The following is a 20,307-nucleotide window of genomic DNA, read 5'->3' on the forward strand; positions in this document are numbered from 1 at the left end:
ATTCATTTCAGACTAGCACCAAAAGCTAGCTGTTATAAACGCGTCTTCTTGCAATCAAAGTTGCCCCACTTTTTTGTATCTTTCTTCTTCTTTTTGCCCTTTTTCTTTAGCTGTATAAATTGGCTAACACAGCTGGTTTTGGTTGGTCTGAAATATCCGAGAAGGCTAGAAAGATGTCGGTGCCCAATGGAAATAAGGGATGATACATTTTTTGAGTCATGATTCAGGGCACGCCTGGCGTGCTTCAACAGTGAAGCACGCCAGGCTAAATTTTTTTTTTTTTTTTTAGTACATGCCGCGTTCTCCAATAGGACAATTAAAAGCATTAAATATCACTAGCTAATAACGTACTGATAACTACTTATAGTAAAGAAAAGAATGGATAGAACTTGTTTTGAGATTGTCAGTGTGTTTGACAAAGAGTTCTTCTCTTTTTTTTTTTGTTAAAAAAAAGAGCCAATCTCATTTATGCATATTAATATACAACTTTATTCATTGTTCTTTTACAAGAAATTTAAAGCTTCTTTATATTTTTACATCACGCGAATCAGTTTATTCTTTGTTTTTCCTCTCAAAACTCCTTGCCTTTTTTTTTTTTTATTATTTTTTTGAGTAATTTTGAAAAAAAAAATAGAGATGATTTTTCTTAGAGTAAATTTGGACATTTTGAGAGGAGTACATACAATGTTTTTTTTTTAAGATTGTACATCTATATATGTTGATCTTAGAAATCTTTGTCACTGCATTAATAGCTATTAACGCATTTAAGGCCATCTCTACAGTAGTAGCTATTTTAGGTATTCAAAATACTATATATATATTAGCTATTACTTTTTTAATGCAAATTTTAACATATTTTCTATAATATTTTATATTTTTTTTAAGATAAATAATAAATTATTATTAAATTTTGATTAAAAAATAATTTTAAAAATTAATTCAAATTTAAAGGGGTACAGAGAACATGAAAAAGACATTTAATATTTATCCAAGCAAAAATGTTAAATTACAGTAAGATACTGTAATTTAAGCTGGAATGGAACAATCGTGCTTACGTAGATCTTGAAGCATCCTCGTCTTTTTTTATCTTTTTCTTTTTCTTCCTTTTTCCTGAGCAGGCCTCCTCTTTTCTCAATTTGTCTGGAAGGATCTCAAAAGAATAGCAAATGGCTTTCAAGGACCTCCTTTAACATTTTGCCGTTGTCTAGAAGAAAAGGACCTCCTCCGACCTTTTCCTATTTTCTAGAAGAAAAATAAAAATAAAATAAAATAAAGGGCAATCTTTGAAGAAAAAAGAAGGCCGACAGAGACAAAGGATGCAAATGGCTTATCCCAAATAGTGCATTGACAGGGAACTAGTAACAATGTTTAGTCGATGACTTTTATCCCAAACACATGGGAAGAGTCAAAAGACTCTAGATGTTTATCTCGTGGGAGCTACCAAGTGATTATACAACTCAATCTCTTTCCAGAACGGGCGAGGCATTCAATATGAATGTATTCTTTGTAGAGAAATGTTACTATTTAATAAAAATTTTATATTTTTTCCATAAATATTCAAGAAAAAAGATATACATCTAGGAACAAGATATCACATCATATTTTTAGTGAAAGAGATTCTGGAACACCGACGTTTCGCTGAGTCAGCGTAAGCCACGATCCAATCATCCCAGTTCCCACGGATAAGCCTATGGTTTGTTAACCCACCCACACTAACCATGGTCAAGCCAGATCCCCACTTCCTATAAAATAGCAAGTCGTCCTTGAACTTCATCTCCGAAACATCCACAATCCACAACACAGCAATAACAACATTCGAAGAGTGACAATGATTTCAACATCCTCATCTTTGAGTTCCTCAGCTCATTTCATTGGCCCAAAGGTCATCAACATCAGCGGCCATTGCTCATCCCCAAACTCCGTCAAGTTCCGTGCACCTCCTATCTCCGCAGCATGTACATCGACGGCCGAGAGGACCGTGCCCCGGAGTATGTCAACGGCTTCCTCGCTTTATGAGGTTCTTGGGATTCAAATGGGCGCCACGAGTCATGAGATCAAGACCGCCTACAGAAGGTTAGCGAGAGCGGTGCATCCTGACGTGGCAGCTAACGGTCAAAGGGGTCAGACTTCAGGGTGCGAGTTCATGAAGGTTCATGAAGCGTACGCCACGCTCTCAGATCCGGAGAGACGCGCCGATTACGATCGCGTGCTTTACAGTAGGCAGCGGACGGTGAATTATCCCATGGCAATGTCGATGAGTACGGCTACGATGGGTTCCGGATTTGCTGGACATACACGGCGGAAATGGGAGACCGATCAATGCTGGTAGGCAAAAAAGCAGGCAGACTCATTTGGACATATTACTTTTCAAAATTACAGATCGACCATGATCTTAATCAGAAGCTAAAGCATGGTTTTGAGGGTATTTTAGGTAGCTGAGCTGTTACATGGCGGTAACATTTTGTACAAATGTAAACAGGCGCCTTTTTAACAGCCTGTATGTATGCAAAATTTGCATCTTCCATTTTTATTTACACTTTCTTTTATGAAAGTTCCCAACTCTTAACTCTTAAGTACATAAATATAGTATCAAAGGTAACATAATTGACCGAATATCATGTCTTAAGGAGATGGAGACCATGTCTCATGAAATGGGGATGGAGATTATTAATTCGAATATTCTTCTCATTTTTTTCCATGAAGAAAAAAAACAAAATGGTACATAAAATATAAAATGAACGAGGATCCCTCGAATTGGCTTGTTGGAATTGCACCGGGAGGAGAATTGCAACGGTCACCTGTCCTAAGCAGTGCTGCAAACCTCATTTGTCTTGGAGACAAATTTTTGTGTGACAATTCCAAAACCAGCTTGGATTTTTTCTGTTAATTTTTTTTATTATTATTATGAAGTTGTCCAAATTTTATAGAACAATTTAAGAGAGGGGATTATGAAGTTCATCTTCTTGAATAGCATATGAAATGATGCTTACCTGTTGTGGACCCTATAACTCTTTATTCTAATCTACCTTCTCATCCATCTTTTCTCCTTCTACTTGTTAGGGTAGATAGTTCCACAATCCTTTGAATGCACCAATTGCACTCCACTTGTGAGGAATAAAATATATTTTAAACTTGCAGAAGTTATTTATTTTGTAAACTATCATATAAGTATTCTTGTTATATAATTTTATGATCTTACAGTAAAAATTAATTTCTGTAAAAAAAAAAAAAAAAAAAAAAAAAAACTAATTTGCACTACCATTTCATCTCAATTGCATGAAAATAATATAGTAACCCAATAAATAGCATTACTCATTCATGATTCACCTATATATTCCGAATTGGGTTGGGCCTGAGTCAATATGCCTTTTTTTTTTTTTTTTTTTTGGGTATTTCTTTTATTTGAAGACACTCGGTACTAAGTTCAATAAAGGCTATCGTCTCGCGGTGTTATTTCAAGTCTCTCTATTGTAGTATAAGCATTTGCACACATTTTTAAATTGTTTTTATTTTTATCATATTATAATAATTTAGTTATTGAATTTAACAAAGTGAGTGGAGATGAGAGTTTGTAAATATCACTAGTATATATATATATATATATATATCAAAGAGAGCAATACAATCAAGAAATCGGAAAAAGTTATTCCCTCCTTAAAATATCCCAGTCACATGGTGGATTTTCATCCAACCAAAAAGTATCTATGATATGGGTGGTAGTCTCTCTAGCTAGTCCATAAGCAACTAGATTAGCTTCCCTAAAAACATGTTTAAATTCTGGCATACTCAACTACTGTAAACTTGTTTGGATGTCCTCCACAAAGTGACCAAAGCTACTCAAGCAATCCTTTTGTAAATTCACTGCAGTAATGATTTGCAAAGCATCCCTTTCAAAGATCGCATTTAGATCAAGCTTCCTTCCCATTATCTATGCATGAGTTGCAGCCAGTGCTTCGGCCATCACCGGTTCAAGAACCATTTCAAGTGTCAAACTCCTTGCCGCTGAGCATCTCCCGTTACCATCACGAGCAACAATGCCCAAACCAACCCAGCCTTTCTTCTTTTCTAATTAACCCAGCCTTTCTTCTTATTCACTACTTATTGATGAGAACAAAAAACAAAACAATAATATCATGTAGAATCCAGCAATTTACTAGATATAATGTCTTTTAAAACTTGTAATTAACATGATAACATATATATTATTAAATTTATCAAAAATTATTTTTTATTATGAAATAGACACTCTTAATTTCATTTAAAATAAAAATAATAATGATCCAAAAAAAGTGGGCTTCGTCTTATATTCTTATAGAACTTGTTTGACATTGTGAGTGTGTTTGATAAAGAGTTCTTTTCATTTTTCTTTAAAAAGGCCAATCTCATTTTTTCATATTAATATACAACTTTATTCATTGTTCTCTCACAAAAAATTTAAAACTCTTTTATATTTTACATCACATCAATCAGTTCATTCCTCGTCTTTCCTCTCAAAACTCTTTGCCATTTTTTTTTTTTTTTTTTTGAGTAATTTTGAAAAAAAAAAAATAGAGATGATTTTTCTTAAAAGTAAATTTGGACATTTTGAGAGGACTACATACTACATAGAATGTCTTTTTAAAGATTGTACATCTATATATGTTGTTATTAGAACTCTTTGTCACAACATTAATAGCTATTAACGCATTTAAGGCCATCTTTAGGTATTCAAAATACTATATATATATATATATATATATATATATATATATTACTTTTTCAATACAAATTTTAACATATTATCTATAACACTTTATATATTTTTTTTTAAGATAAATGTTAGATTATTATTAGATTTTGATTAAATAATTATTTTAAAAATTAATTTAAATTTGGAGGGGCACGAGAAACAAGAAAAAGAAACTTAGAGTATTACTCGTAACAAAAATGTTAAATTACAGTAAGATACTTTTCAAATTCCTTAATAATAAAAAAGAAGAGGACCTTAAAGAAAGCGACTAAACAAGGTAAACTGTGATGTATACATAAAGAATAGTTTTCTTATAGATTTCGGAGCCATAGTAAATCTATAAGTCTTTTTAGAGTCCTTTTAAAATTATCTAAAATGTGATGTGACTTTTAAAATTATATTTAAGATGACTTTAAAAAAACTAAAAAAAACTTATAATAGTATCTTCTTTCTTTTTTCTTTTTCCCCCCTGTCCTGAGCAGGCCTCCTCTTTTCTCAATTTGTCTGGAAGGATCTCAAAAGAATTGCAAATGGCTTTCAAGGACCTCCTATAAAATTTTGCCGTCGTCTAGAAGAAAAGGACCTCCTCCGACCTTTTACCGTTTTCTAGAAGAAAAATAAAAATAAAATAAAATAAAGGGCAACCTTTGAAGAAAAAAGAAGGGGGACAGAGACAAAGGACGCAAATGGCTTATCCCAAATAGTGCATTGACAGGGAACTAGTGACAATGTCTAGTCGATGACTTTTATCCAAAACACAGGAGAAGATTCAAAAGACGATCTAGATGTTTATCTTGTGGGGGCTACCAAGTGATTATACAACTCAATCTCTTTCTAGAACGGGAGAGGTATTCAATATGGATGTATTCGTTTTATATATAATTTTTTTTTTTTTTTTTTTAATTTATCATTGTATGTAGTCTTAAAAATTTAATAGTGAATTTTAAAAAAACTATAGATAAAAAAATAAGGCCATATTTTTCTCTTGGGTTTGATTCGCTTAGTGAAATAAATTTTTTTTTTTTTAAAAAAAGGCAATACTTTAAAGTACGTACCAATAAAATACAAAAAGCGAGACAGCAAAAGCATATTTTCAGTAGTTGTACGCGGAGAGATTCTGGAACACCGACGTTTCGCTGAGTCAGCGTAAGCCATGATCCAATCATCCCAATTCCCACGGATAAGCCTATGGTTTGTTAACCCACCCACACTAACCATGGTCAAGCCAGATCCCCACTCCCTATAAAATAGCAAGTCGTCCTAGACTTTCATCTCCCAAACATTCACAATCCACTGCACAGCAAAAACAACATTTGAAGAGTGACAATGATTTCAGCATCATCATCTTTGAGTTCCTCAGCTCATTTCATTGGCCCAAAGGTCATCAACATCAGCGGCCATCGCTCATCCCCAAACTCCGTCAAGTTCCGTGCACCTCCTATCTCCGCAGCATGTACATCGACGGCCGAGAGGACCGTGTCCCGGAGTACGTCAACGGCTTCCTCGCTTTATGAGGTTCTTGGGATTCAAATGGGCGCCGCGAGTCATGAGATCAAGACCGCCTACAGAAGGTTAGCGAGAGTGGTGCACCCTGACGTGGCAGCTAACGGTCAAAGGGGTCCGACTTCAGGGTGCGAGTTCATGAAGGTTCATGAAGCGTACGCCACGCTCTCAGATCCGGAGAGACGCGCCGATTACGATCGCGTGCTTTACAGTAGGCGGCGGCCGGTGAATTATCCCGTGGCAATGTCGATGAGTACGGCTACGATGGGTTCCGGATTTGCTGGACATACACGGCGGAAATGGGAGACCGATCAATGCTGGTAGGCAAAAAAGCAGGAAGACTCATTTGGACATATTACTTTTCAAAATTACAGATCGACCATGATCTTAATCAGAAGCTAAAGCATGGTTTTGATGGTATTTTAGGTAGCTGAACTGTTACATAGCGGTAACATTTTGTACAAATGTAAACAGGCGCCTTTTTAACAGCCTGTATCTGTATGAATGAAAAATTTGCATTTTCCATTTTTATTTACACTTTCCTTTCTGAAAGTTCCTTACCCTTAACTCTTGAGTACATAAAATATAAAATGAACGGGGATCCCTCAAATTGGCGTGTTCGAATCGCACTGAGACAATAATTGCAACGGTCACCTGTCCTGAGCAGAGGCTGCAAACCTCATTTTAGATTGTATTGGACTACGAATTTTTGAGCCAGAATTCCGAAACAAATTGATTTGGATTTTTTCTGTTAGCTTTTATTTATTCATTTATTAAATTACCCAAATTTTATAGAAGTTTGGACAATTTTAGAGGGGAGATTGTGAGATCCATCCATCTTGAATAGCATATGATGATGTGAGGCTTACCTGTTATGGACCCTATAACTCTTTATTCTGATGTGCCTTCTCATCCATTTTTTCTACCTGTTGAGCAGATAGTTCCCCAATCCTTTTATAGCATTTCCAGCGGCTACCGATCATCTTCTTTTAATTTTAAGGATTTAAACTATTTTTTGCTTCTTATTCAATATGTACTCCAATAGTTTTCTTAAATAATTTCCTATATTAATAAAGTATTATTATTTTTTTTTATTTTACCTTTTTTATATTTTATTCCTTTAATTTATACTTTTTCTCTCTCCCTCATATTTTCTTCTTCTCCGATGGTTTGAGTTTCAAGCACAGATTTGAGTGTGAGGGAAGACCGCACAGATTTGAGTTCCAACAACAGATTCTTTCCTCTGTGCGGTCCTCTCCGGTCTATCCGTCTGTGATTTCGTCCTTTTCTTCTCCGATTTGCATCTTCTCCATTGCAGGTTAGCGTTTCGTTATTTTGACTTATTGTGGTTGGTTGTATTTGATGTTTTCGTTCCAGTCTCTAAAATTTTTCTTTCTTTCTCAGCTTAGTGTTCTTGCATTTGATTACTAGAATATCAGAGCTCAAGCCCAAAAGAACCGAACCCAAATCCCAACTCCAATCCTACACTCTCAACTTCTCTGAGACAATCGTTTTCGAAACAATCAGATGGCGCCATGGTGAGCTCCAGCGTCGAGGCGCCGTCGACGAGTAGGATTCGGATGGGGGAGAACGGAGAGTGGGTGTCGTTCGGCAGAGCTCAGGCAGCAATTTCGTAAATTACTTGCCCAAATCTCCAGCCGTTTGGTGAGGTGCGATTGACAGAGAGAAAGAGAGGTGAGAGAGAAACGTGAGAGGAGAGAGAGTTTTTTTTTTTTTTTTTTTTTTTTTCAATTTAATAATTATAAGGATTGCTACAGTAAAACCCAATATATTGGGTTCACTGTAGCATTCGATAGTTTAAGTAACCATATAGGGAGTCTGTTGTGGGTGATTTTTTATGATTTTTTTGATATTTTTCCTAAATTTAGGGAACAGACCCCCTTATAGGGAGTCTGCTGGAAATGCTCTTAATGCACCAATTGCACTCTACTTCTTAAGGAATAAAAAATATATAAAAGTTTTACAAGCTATTTAGCTAGAGTAATATTATTTTATAAATTATTATATGACTGGCATATAACTTAATAAAAAAATCAATAATTAATTTACACAGCAATCTTATCTCAGTTGTCAATTGTATTACAATTTCATGATAACCTAATAAATAGCATTATGTATTCCAATTTTGGGTTGGGCCTAAGTCTAACATGCCCTTTTTTTTTTTTTTTTTTTTTTTTTTTTTTTTCCTTTATGTGGATAGACTATGGGTATATTCAAGTTCAACAAATGCCATATTCTGGGGATGTGTTATTTCAACTCGTTCTATGGTAATAGAAGCATTTGCAGAGATTTTTTATTTTTATCATATTATAATAATTTAGTTATTGAAATTTAATAAAGTGAGTGGAGATGAGAGTTTGTTCATGTACAAAAACATTACAATTACTAAGTCATTTTGTGTTGGTAAGTAATTTGCAGAAGTATATGGGCCATTTTCTATTGATGTGCACTTGAATCTATGTCATCTTTTTAGTTGGCTAATTGGTTTTATTTGAGCCTCAAAACTGGGTTAAACTGAAAAACCATATATTATTTTTAGGACGACCCTTTTAATGCCTTTCGATAGCCTAACCCACCATTTATTTTTAAGGTTACTTGAAAATTGTTATAATGGTGCTATATATATATATATATATACTAAATGGCAGTGCTCTTTAGAGGGCTGCCTACCATTGTGTTCCGTTAGGAACCACATGATTAGGTTTGGGCCGTCTTGATATAACGCGTAATTTACTTTGCTCGGTAGGTTGAGGTTTGGGCCAGTCCGACCAAACTTGGGGTCCAAAATTGCTTCCTATAGTCTATTAACAACGGCCGAAGGGAATTGTTATTTTGTTTTTTGTATTTTTGTATTTTTTTTTTTTTGAGGGGGGATTTCACTTATTTTAAAATGTATTTAAAATTTTAAAAATAAAAATAAAAATAAAAATTACATATAATTAGTGAAAAAATATATATAAAAATTACATATAATTTAAACACGTGTTAATTTTATAAATTAAGTATGAAGAAATTGATAATGTGCAATCAAGCTAAAAAAAAAAAATGCTCACGAGTCGCAGCAAAAAAAGCAAATGCAAACTGCCAAACTGAACTGCAGATTCTTTATCGGCAGTTCAAAATTACTGGTTTTGGTCATTGCTTAAAAAAGGTAACGAAAGAAGGTGAAAGTTTCGTGGTCGTGTTCTTAACACTTTGGCGCGACAACCTACTTTTGAAATAAGCCTCGACACAAATCCAAAAGATGCTGCCAAGGCTATAATGAGATGATGATGCAGCGGCTTAATGGGATCATAGGTTATGTTTGGCAAAGTAGTGAACTTAGGAAGTGGGTCAGAACTGTAGCAGATTTGATTGATGTGAGAGAAAAAAAGTAAAAATGTTTTGAATAAAAAGTGAAAATTTTTGTTTTGTAATGCTTTTTTATTTAAATAGTAATAAAAAATAATTGATATGATGTAAAAAGTAAGAATGATGAGGTTAATTTTGAGAAATATTTTTTGGAATTTTGGGATTAGTGGAATTGTAGATGGTTACCCACTGGTTTCTTGTGTACGCGTGAGCACCATGAAAAGTCCCGCTCTGTGTTTTACAGTGAAATTTCTGGACCTCACCTCTATAAATTTCTCCAGCACTCTCACATTGAGTATCTCACGTTGAAATCGACTTCTTGATCTTAATTGATTATACTCACCAATCAGTTTGAATGTCTCGAAAGGCAGCATCAATGGTGCTCTTATTAACAGTACTTGTTCTTGTTCTACTAACCAATTTCTTCTTTATTTATTTATTCATATTCTATGCATCATTCTTCACACACGCCTCTGCGGATTTCTCTATTACCTTCTGCGCCAACTCCCACACTAGTATTGCTCTGTGCACCCATATCTCTTCACAGCCCATCAACATCAGCAAAGCTACAAGCCCACATGAGTCCACGAGTACCGACGTGCTCAGCATCATGCTGTCAATTTGGGAGTCGCGGCAGCTACTGAAGCTGTACTTGCTCAGCTTCATGGTGACGATTTGGCGGTTGTTCAAGTTTTTGTCGACAAAGCTTTCAAATATGAGCCACGGTGGAGACGAAGCTTAGGAACAAAATCAAATTGGATGTTATTAATTAATTAGAGAATTCCAATATTTTTCCATTTTTTTTAGCTGACATAGCTAATAAAAAATTACATCGGTGTGCGTTATTTAGCGGACTTGTCGTCCCTCTTAGAATTCCTATCTTGTAATTCTTCTTCATCCTTCTCAGATGTTGGACGTTTTGTGCAATAAAAAAAATAATTTTTTTAAAGTAATAATATAAAATTAATTAAATATTCAAAAATTAATAATTGAAATATTAAAATATTAAAAAACTAAAACCATTAAAAAAAATAAAAGAAAAAAAATCAAAGGGGTGGTTTTGAGCTACCGCATTGATTTTTTTTTTCTTTTATTTTTTAACGGTTTTAGTTTTTTAATATTTTTATTTTTCTTTTTAATTTTACTTTTAAAAAAATTATTTTTTGATTGCCCAAAATTAGGTGGTTTTGGGCTACCGCATGGTGCGATGGTGCAAGTTTGCACTACCGCACCTAACTCGGATCCAATTATCTCATGTCCCGTCACATCTAACGCTAAAAGAAGTGAGATTTTCCTTAGTATTTGCGTGTTTTGTCATATTGCTGCGCATTTTATGGTTAAAAGAAAGAAAAAAGTTAAACTTTCAATTTTTTATATTTTTCACACAACTTAATTCTAAATTTGTATATGAATTTGTGCTATAATCAAAAACAAAATTCAGATAAAAATGGACGTAAATAAATTAATAGACTTTTGGAATTGCCTTTCCCCTATGACAAATGAAAAAGGCTGCCATTAATTAGTCTTAATTGTGCTTAGAATTTCATTAATTTGGGTGTCTCTTTCACAAAATTACAAGCCATAATTTCAATAATTTATCAATTTCTCTGATTGCATTCAAATAAATTTGGGCAGGTAATTGCAAGAGTCTCGATCCAATGATTTTACCATATAAGTTCATGAGATGGACTTGATGGACTTAAATCAAGTGAGCATATATAAGCTGATGTACGTGGTACAATATAATTAAGTTTTTCAAAATTTAAACTTATCTTATATCCAATCATATTGTGCCAAATCAGTTTCTAAAAGTTTTTCTGTAAAAATTATTTGTAAGTCTAGCACTCCCCATATGTAAAAGAATAAATTAACCATCGATCTAAACCTTCTAACAACTCTCAAGTACTATAAATGAGATTACATAGTTATAACCCAAAAATGTAAGCGATTATCCTTGTGTATGCAATATCTGCATAAAAAGAATCAATGATCATATCAATAGCCCGAAAAGAAATTGAGCTACGTACCATTAATTACCAAATACAAACCTCAATAAACCAACTTTTAACTCATAGTAATCTCTAAGCTCCCAACACAAATATATACATTGCTGTAAAGGGTTCAACGATCTGAAAATTTAAAGAGACAAACATGAGAAAACAATTTGTCTAAAAGCCACAGTTATTAATTAGTATGTATCAACAAAAAAATATCTTTCTAAACCTTGCTCCTCTGCATTAATTGCAGTTGAAGCAGCAACGAAATAGATTGAATATAACAACAGAAAGCTGCAAGATGAACTGCTAATAATAACAAAGCACATGGATTCAACTGCATCAAGGTAAAACGACCACAAAGATTATATTAAGAAGGAAAAAATGAGGAGGTAAATTTCCAAAAGAAGTTCCATAATCATAATAAATTAATACAAGAAAAAGTCGTGATAACAGCCAAAAAGCCATGCATGCCCGGCCAACATGATACACGTACCACTTAATTTACAACCAAGAATATATTTAAAGTTTGGTTTGTTCATAGACTAAACAATTTTACACACGTACATCAATGTTGGAAAAATTGAATCAACATTCACTTAATTTAATTTGGAAAAATTGAATTAGACTTCTATTATAGTCGTATTGTTAGTAGAATTAGACTTCTTTTTCTTCTGTTCCTCCTTTTGGCTAGTACTAGTGGTAGTGGGTAAACGTAGGAATAAAATATGAAATATTTTTTTTTAACTCTTTCTGCAATCTAATGCGGACCGACGTTGGAATTGGGATTGATTTGCCAAAAAATAGGATTGGAGAACCATATCTTATGTGGATAATGGACTCTTGGGCCAACCCACTACCTTTTTGGGTTTGTGGGCCATTAATCATAATGATTATTTTTTCTTCTAAACAAGAACATGAGCAACAAATTGAGATTATCTTCATTTCAATGAAGTTAAATGGTCTATTTTATGGTTTAAATTCGATTTGCCAAAAAATAGGATTGGAGAGCCATATATTATCTGGAGAATGGACTCTTGGCCCAACCCACCATATTTCTCCATATTAGAGAGAGCAAGAGAGCTGGCATTTCCTTGACCTGTACCTTTGAAGGAAGGCTAAGAAGCCTTGGGCTCTTAAATCCACCTCCATGGGATCATAATTTCTCACCCTTTCTTTCCTCTATGCTTGTGAAGAACTTAAAGTGTGAGTAGAATATATAATTATTCAAATCAATATAATTTTCTCTATGCATTTGAGAGGAATGCTAGAAACTAGACTTTTATTCCAATCACGTACGTATGTCAATCAACCCCTCCTTGTCATGGCTTAATTAATCAAGCATTTGCAAGAGATTTGGTATTTAAAATAATATCTTGTCAAGTTGTAGTAGGCGTGGGAAGATTGGAGAATGTATATTGGCCACTGGACGGTTTTCACTTTTGAGATAGATAGTAATGGATTTGTCACGAAAGAAAACTACAAAAACAATGGCAGCTAAAATAAGCAGTTTCTTGTATCACAACAATAATGAAGTTTAGAAATTCAAAAAATGTGTCTTCCCTTTTTGCATCAGCTGATGTGATGTTTAATATTCAGCCAAATAAATCAGACTAGTTGCTTAAAGATTAATGCTATCTGTTCTTGTCTGTGGAAGAAGATTGCAAATCAGAAGATGCCAATTCTTTCCAGTGAGGTGTGTTTAATCAGCTAATGAGAAATGATTAATTTCAGGATTTCGGCTGACGATGAGAAATATGGTTGGTTTCTCAGGTAGAATTTGGTGTTGAAATCATTAAAAAATATTCGCTGTAAGAGTCCAGCTATCACTTGAGATGTTTTTCATACTTCTTTTTGTATTTCGTCTCCAAATTTCAATATTTTCGGCCAATAACTTCTTATTTTCAACACCCCAGCAACTGTCATTTTCTAATTGGCATAGAAGACAAGCTTGTTTCATGTGTTTTTATTTTTTTATTTTTTGGTTCATGCATTCAAAATCAGCTAGAAATACATTCATATTACTTTTTAGTACCGTGTTCTTAATTGCTACGGCTTTAGTTGGCTATCACATCTCTTTTTTTTTTTCCTTTTTACCAAAAAAAAAAAAAAAAAAATCTAAACAAATTATTTTTAATACAAAAACTTAAAATTATTTAGACTGTTGGGATAAATGGTAATTGAACATGATATCAGAGCCAAAAATCATGAGATTAAACCTTGACTTCATCAAATTACCTTCCATTTAAATTAAATATTTCATGTATTGAACCTCACGTATCAAATTGCAGTTGACAGGTATAGAACATGTATGCCTGTCTGGTTATAGTCCAAAAGCAGATTCCAAATGTCGTTTTCTTGGAGGCCAGCTGTTTAACACCTTTTGACTTTATGATTATGAATGATTGGGATAATAAAATGGTGGGTGCTTTATGACGAAACCAAAAAGTAGAGTGAAGTGTTAAATTTATAAAGATCAAATTTTGTAAAGTAAAGTGAAGTGTTAAATTTATAAAGATCAAATATTTTACAAAATGAAATGGCATAATATGATCATTGGATTTTTTATATTTTTATTCTCGTGTAAGAGTTTTTTTTTTTTTTTTTTTAAAAAAAATATTTTATAAGCTTAACATTTCTCAAAAGAAAAATTGTAACGCTATTTACGCTCAGATTTGATTAAGTTTTATTGTTTTGTCTAAATAAAGTTTTCAAATTAGGCCGGGAAAAAAAAATATATTAATTCAGTTTATTAACATGTCTTCAAAAGATATGCGAGAATAAAAAATCTCATGTCATTTGAAGCAACTGAACTGTGTATGAACACCCAGAAAATGTTACAAAAGTTGATACCATTACAGCCGCCTACTCTAAACAACTCATCCTAATACCAATCTGCCAATAAGTAGTCTTCTCATCACTATCAGATTCGACAAGAAAAGCAGTAGAGGCAAGCTCAACGATTTGTTTTTATACCAAATACTTGTCTGATGTCTCCCCCAAGAAAAAAGAGCATTTGGTTTTTACATCAAATACTTGTAGTTTTTCAAGAATCTGAATTCTCCAATAATTTATTATTCAAATCGTTAATAATTCAGATAATAAATATAAAAAAAAGGCCTTACAACGACCCGCCTATTCACCAACCAGGCGAAATGTCAATAACCTACTTAGACAAGTAATTCTATAAAAGCTCTCTCGTATTAATGGCTTAGTGTCTCTCTCACAGTCTCGCACAACATATACAGTGGAGGCTGCTGGCTGCTAAACCTACCTCCAGAACATGCTGACTCACATGACAAGAGAGTGTAGGTGGGGGACAAAGGGATAAGATAAGCCTATAAAGACAGCAGACTCGTGAGTCGGCATGCAGAAATCAGAAATTCATATTTTATTTTTATTATTATTATTATTATTATTCTAAGTAATAGGAAATCCAATTACATTGTGAAGGGATTAATACACCTTTGGTAGCAGTTACCGTAAGACCATTAGAATGTTGCAAGAAAATGTTTTTTTTTTTTTTTTTTTTTCGGAATTTAAAGTGAATGTCGTATCAACTAGCTTAATTAATTTTATTTTAAATTTTGCTTCAATTTATCATATAACGCTTTTTGATTCCTTTTTTTTTTTTTAGTCAATATATAATGGAATAGAACATGCATATTGTCTCCTTAATTTTGGGTCTCTTTTATTTTTTATGAATAAAATGAAATAAAAACCATTGTTTCAAAAGATAAATATAATTTTTTTTAATACAATATAAAGAAAATGCGAAAAACAACGAAAAAAAAAAATGAAGCTTCTTTTGTACCCTTGTCAGTGAAAGTATAGTCCCCTAAATTCGAGACAAAACCTAAGGAAAACACTTCACTTCACTTAACTTCTATTATTATTATTATTATTTTTTTTTAATTTAGGATTTTTGTTATTATTTTTGCCTCCTTTTTTAGCATGGGTAAATGAGAGGAAAAGGGTGCCTAGGCCGAGCATCTGACCCATTTTTTTTTTTTTAATTGAATAATGAAAAAGATTATAGAGGAGGATCTTTCCCATTTCTGATCCGAATGGAAGAGAGAATAGAAGATCCTGTGGGAATGCTTCCAAAAACACGATTGGAAGCAGCTCATTCAGTTAAAGCATGTACCCAAAAATTGACACATTTAGACACTTTCAAAGCATTCCAACTTTGAAATGAAGAAAAAGTTAACCTAATATTAGAAATACAGTAGGCAAAAGACCAAGAAGAAAAAAGAGCAGGTCTAATAATAGCTAAAATAACAAGGAGAACATCCTCTTCAACCGAGATAGGACCAAAACCTATAGAAGCAGCCAAACGAACTACCAAAAGGACTACATGAGCTTCACCTTGCAAAACATTAGTGGAAACAAGTTTCTGAGTAGCAGCAGCAAAAATAGAACCATTTTCATCATTGATCACTGCTACAGTAACTACAAAGGAGCCTCTCACCATAACATCAAAATTCCCTTTAAACTATCCTGCTACTTGACCCACTTGGACAAAGGGCTTCCTCTCTTTACCCTACAATTTTTTTGGTTCCCTCCTATTTAGGCTAGAAAAGTAGAAAGTGTACGGGAAGATCTAAAACCAACTTTGATGAGATAGAAAAAAATCACCATTAAATTTTGAATTGATTACAATTAAATTTCAAATCTAATGGTGAATAAATTTTAATAGGTGACATGCATGTAAAGACATATACACTTAAAAGTGTGACTTAAGAATATTATGCAAGTAGTATTGACTTGTCAAAATGTGCTTAATGGCTGCACGTGGTCAATAATCTTACCGGATTGTTGGTAGCAACTACCACAGAAAGACCTAATCAAAGGGAAAAGCTTAGACCACGTGGGTTAATTAATCCATTGAGAACGACAGCTTCTCCCTCGATGGATCGATCAACGTTAATACAAGAGAAAAGAAGGATAGATTACCTATAATTTCTTGTTCAATAAAGAGAAGCAGGAAAAATTGTCGGAGAGTTGGAAAAGAAGCTCTTATCTAGAATGAGGACTCCTAGGATGGGCTCATCTAGAGTAGGGAGCCCCTCACGTACATTTGTTTTGTTTAAAAATTAAAATGAATGAGGTAAACGTAATAAGATAATAAACTTCTATTAAAACTTTCATTTTTTTTTTTTTTATTTGTCTTGTAAAACATTAGACTATTTACACCCATTTATCATTATACTCATTTAACATTAGCAACCGTAGCATGTTTTAACTGACTTCTTATGCTAGTCACTTAAAATACTCAATGTTAGCCGATGTGAAATGAGTATAATGAATGTGTGTGAAGAATAGCATTGCTTAAAATATTAACAAACAACTTAAAATAGAAAATGCTTATAAATAACATAAACAATAATATTACTCTTCACACACGTTTATGTCACGTCAAAACATTTTTAATGCCAAAACAAATAAAATATATCTCGTCACACATTAACAAACAAAGCATTGTAAGTGTTAGAGTAATAATTAAGTGGTTAAATTTACCTCTTCCTATTAGCTTAAACTTATGAAAAAATTGATAATTTAACTTGGTATCAGTGTCAAAGGTCCTGGGTTCAAATCTTTACTTCATAAAATTCGCTCTCATTTCAATTAAATATTTTATGTGTTCGATCAACTTAAGCTTATCATAAAACTGCATGGTGATTTAACAGTAAGGGATCGATGCTGGTCTAGAAAACAAAGCTTGAAAAGATCTTTTCCAGTCAGTCGAATGGTTTGAAGGGTCTTGCAGCCACAAGCGAAGGCGACAACTCGACCAATACACACAATTAACCAAATTTCTAAAACTAAAGATAGCTTCCCATGTCGGCCGACCATGGTGATATTTATAAGATAAGCATTTTTTGTATTTGGCGTGCTATGGTAGCTAACTTGTAAAAGTTGAATACGAACTGCACTCCAGTCCAAGGTGGTGGCTATATATATTTCAGAAAATTCAGCACATTTACTCAAATTAAGAGATTTGAATTAGTATTTGCCTGGGTTTATTTCTTTCTTTAAAGCCAGATCAATACATGCCCAGAAAGCAACAAACAACGTTGTTGCTATCTGGTAAGACTTTCTTCTCCGGTGAAAACCTAATTCATTGAAATTATGAAAGCAACAGATCTCAACTCTGAAGACAGTTCAACGACATTTATGCGGGATTTTGGGGACAGTTTCGGAAGTTGAAGCTAACTTTTAACTGTTCTCAAGGAATCCAATGTCTGGGCAGTTGTAACTGAGACAGACTGATCAAAACGACCCGAAGAAATTATATATATCATGGTTTTAAGGTTGACCTTTTACTACTATATATAAAGAGGAGGAAAAAAGAAGAAAAAAAACGTGTCCTATTTGAAAAGCAAGCCAAAGAAGACTCATCCAACATATGGTGGCGAGAATGATGAGGAGGTTTTCGTACTCTTTTGACTGTTGAATTCCCATTTACCTTATCCACTTCATGCCATCGTGTCAATTGTTGACTCGGTTTGGTTATTTGATTTTTTACAAACTTAATTTGGATTTGAAAAATCATTTTTGTTTATAGTAAATAAAAAATACTATTATAGTAATTAATTTTTTTGAGAAAAAAAATACTTATCTCTCTGATCAATCCCACTGCATTTTTACAAAGATACCATAAAACCACCATTTTTAATGCTTAACCTTCTTAAATTACCGTTTCGTTACAAAATAAATAAAAAATTGTGAACACTGAACATGATTTACACGTGCATATACTTGATACTTGAAATGCCCAATTTGTTCTAAAATGTCGTTCACAAAGACACCCATAAATGACCATTTTGTGACACTTGGGGTCATCTCAAATTTCAATTTTATAACTTGCCTTATATGTTAGATGTTGACGATAAAATTGATAGAAAACAACGCATGTGACTTACCTGTGCATATTTTAGATTTGAAATATATAAATTGTTCTGATTTTAGAGGAAAAAAAATGTTAAAAATGAACATATAGAGGAGAGGTTGAGAAGGGGTGATCAACACCACCAATATAAGACTTTTGGAGTTGGCCGACCATCTCTAAAGGCTTTAAACGGTGCATTTTGTCACACACACACACACACACATATATATATATAGTTGATACCAAATATTTCTATAAGCCCAACCAGAGAGTTCACTCTAAATAAGAGGCTTACTACGCACTAAATCACTAAGGAACTAAGCTTAAGCCCCTTGCAATTTGGGCACAATCGCCTACTCATCACTTAGTCCGTCTCCAAATCATGCAGTTATGTGCCATCTTAGGCTAACCCGATAATTAGGGAAGTGTAACCATTCTTCAATCAAAGGGTAACCAGCTAAATCTCTCAAAAAAGGAGTCTAGATACATGTTCTATCCATTCAATCTCCTAGATTATCCTAAGAGATGATCTTTGGTTGAAACCACTCCCACATATCAAGGGATGTCAAGTAAGAGTTCCACCATGATTATTCCACTCACTCATAACCTCTATAAAAGGAGGGGCCAACCTACGATACAGATACGTCATTTACTTTACTCTTGAATACTCTCTATCATTATTCTCAATTTTATTACTCTCATTATAACCAAATTCTCACTTAGACATTGGAGATGGCACGACCGCCACACCCCCCACTTTGCGATCTGTCACTACTGATCCACTCTTTACTCTTAACAGGCTTTTGAATCAAGTTGCTACTAGGGTTGATAATTGTCTCAATATATATATATAGTTTAAACACATTGTATTATATTGTACTTTCCTACTTCATGAGTCTAACTATCAAATATAGATATGAAAATCTCCAAAACAAGCAAATGTCAATCCAACTAATCTCAAACATTATAATTAATCGATTACTTTTAAATTGAAAAATGCAACTTTTCACACGAGACTTGTACGAAATAATCACAAACATATGCGCTTTTTTCTTTTTTTAATGTGAATGTCTAAACGTTTTTCTCTTGCCATTCTTCTATCCATTTGTTGGTTTTTAAAAAAAGCTGGATGGAAGAAAGATAATAGAATGACAAATAATAGTTCTCTTTAATAATTAATTAAGGTTAATTGACTTCTATTGTGAATTTACATTTAAAATTTCAGAAACTATAATTAAATATCCCAATGCGCATTTACGAATATTTTTAATAGACTTACAGTATATAATCTTATATTTCCTTTTATTACACTGTTGACCTTGTTTTGTATTGTTGTACTATCACCTCATTCATTACGATAACAAGTAGGAAATATAGTAATAATGAAGTTATGTATAAATGCTAATATGGCAAAATATTTATCATTTAATTTAAAAATAAAGATTGATAATATTTTAGGAAGAGAATATGGCAAACTCTTTTTTTTTTTTTTTTTTTTTTTAAAGTTCACTTAATCCTTTCAAACTACCACCCAAATGACAATCTACCCTCCAAACTATCAATTACACAATTTACCTTACAAACTACCAAAATAATGACAATGTATTCCTCAATGCTAACAAAATAACAAAATTACCCCTATAGAACTTTCAATAAGACAAAAATACCCTTAAAATTTTGAGAAAAAATAAATAAATTTTAATATTTTTTTATTTTTTTTATTTTAGTAAAAGTAATTTCATCAACTCTTATACAACTTGATTGATGTGAATTGTTTATAAACCATTGAATTAACCATTATTAAAACAGACCCATAA

The 20,307-nt window shown here is 33.0% G+C and overlaps 2 pseudogenes; both read left to right on the plus strand.

Annotated features, from left to right (window-relative positions):
* The first annotated feature begins 1,758 nt into the window (after positions 1-1,758).
* On the plus strand, positions 1,759-2,530 carry LOC132190003 (chaperone protein dnaJ 11, chloroplastic pseudogene; annotated as a pseudogene).
* Positions 2,531-5,995: 3,465 nt separating this feature from the next.
* Positions 5,996-6,763, plus strand: LOC132190065 (chaperone protein dnaJ 11, chloroplastic pseudogene; annotated as a pseudogene).
* The last annotated feature ends 13,544 nt before the right edge of the window (positions 6,764-20,307 follow it).

Source organism: Corylus avellana, chromosome 9 (assembly GCF_965113065.1).
Source record: "Corylus avellana chromosome 9, dhCorAvel1.hap1.2, whole genome shotgun sequence".
NCBI classification, from domain to species: Eukaryota; Viridiplantae; Streptophyta; class Magnoliopsida; order Fagales; family Betulaceae; genus Corylus; species Corylus avellana.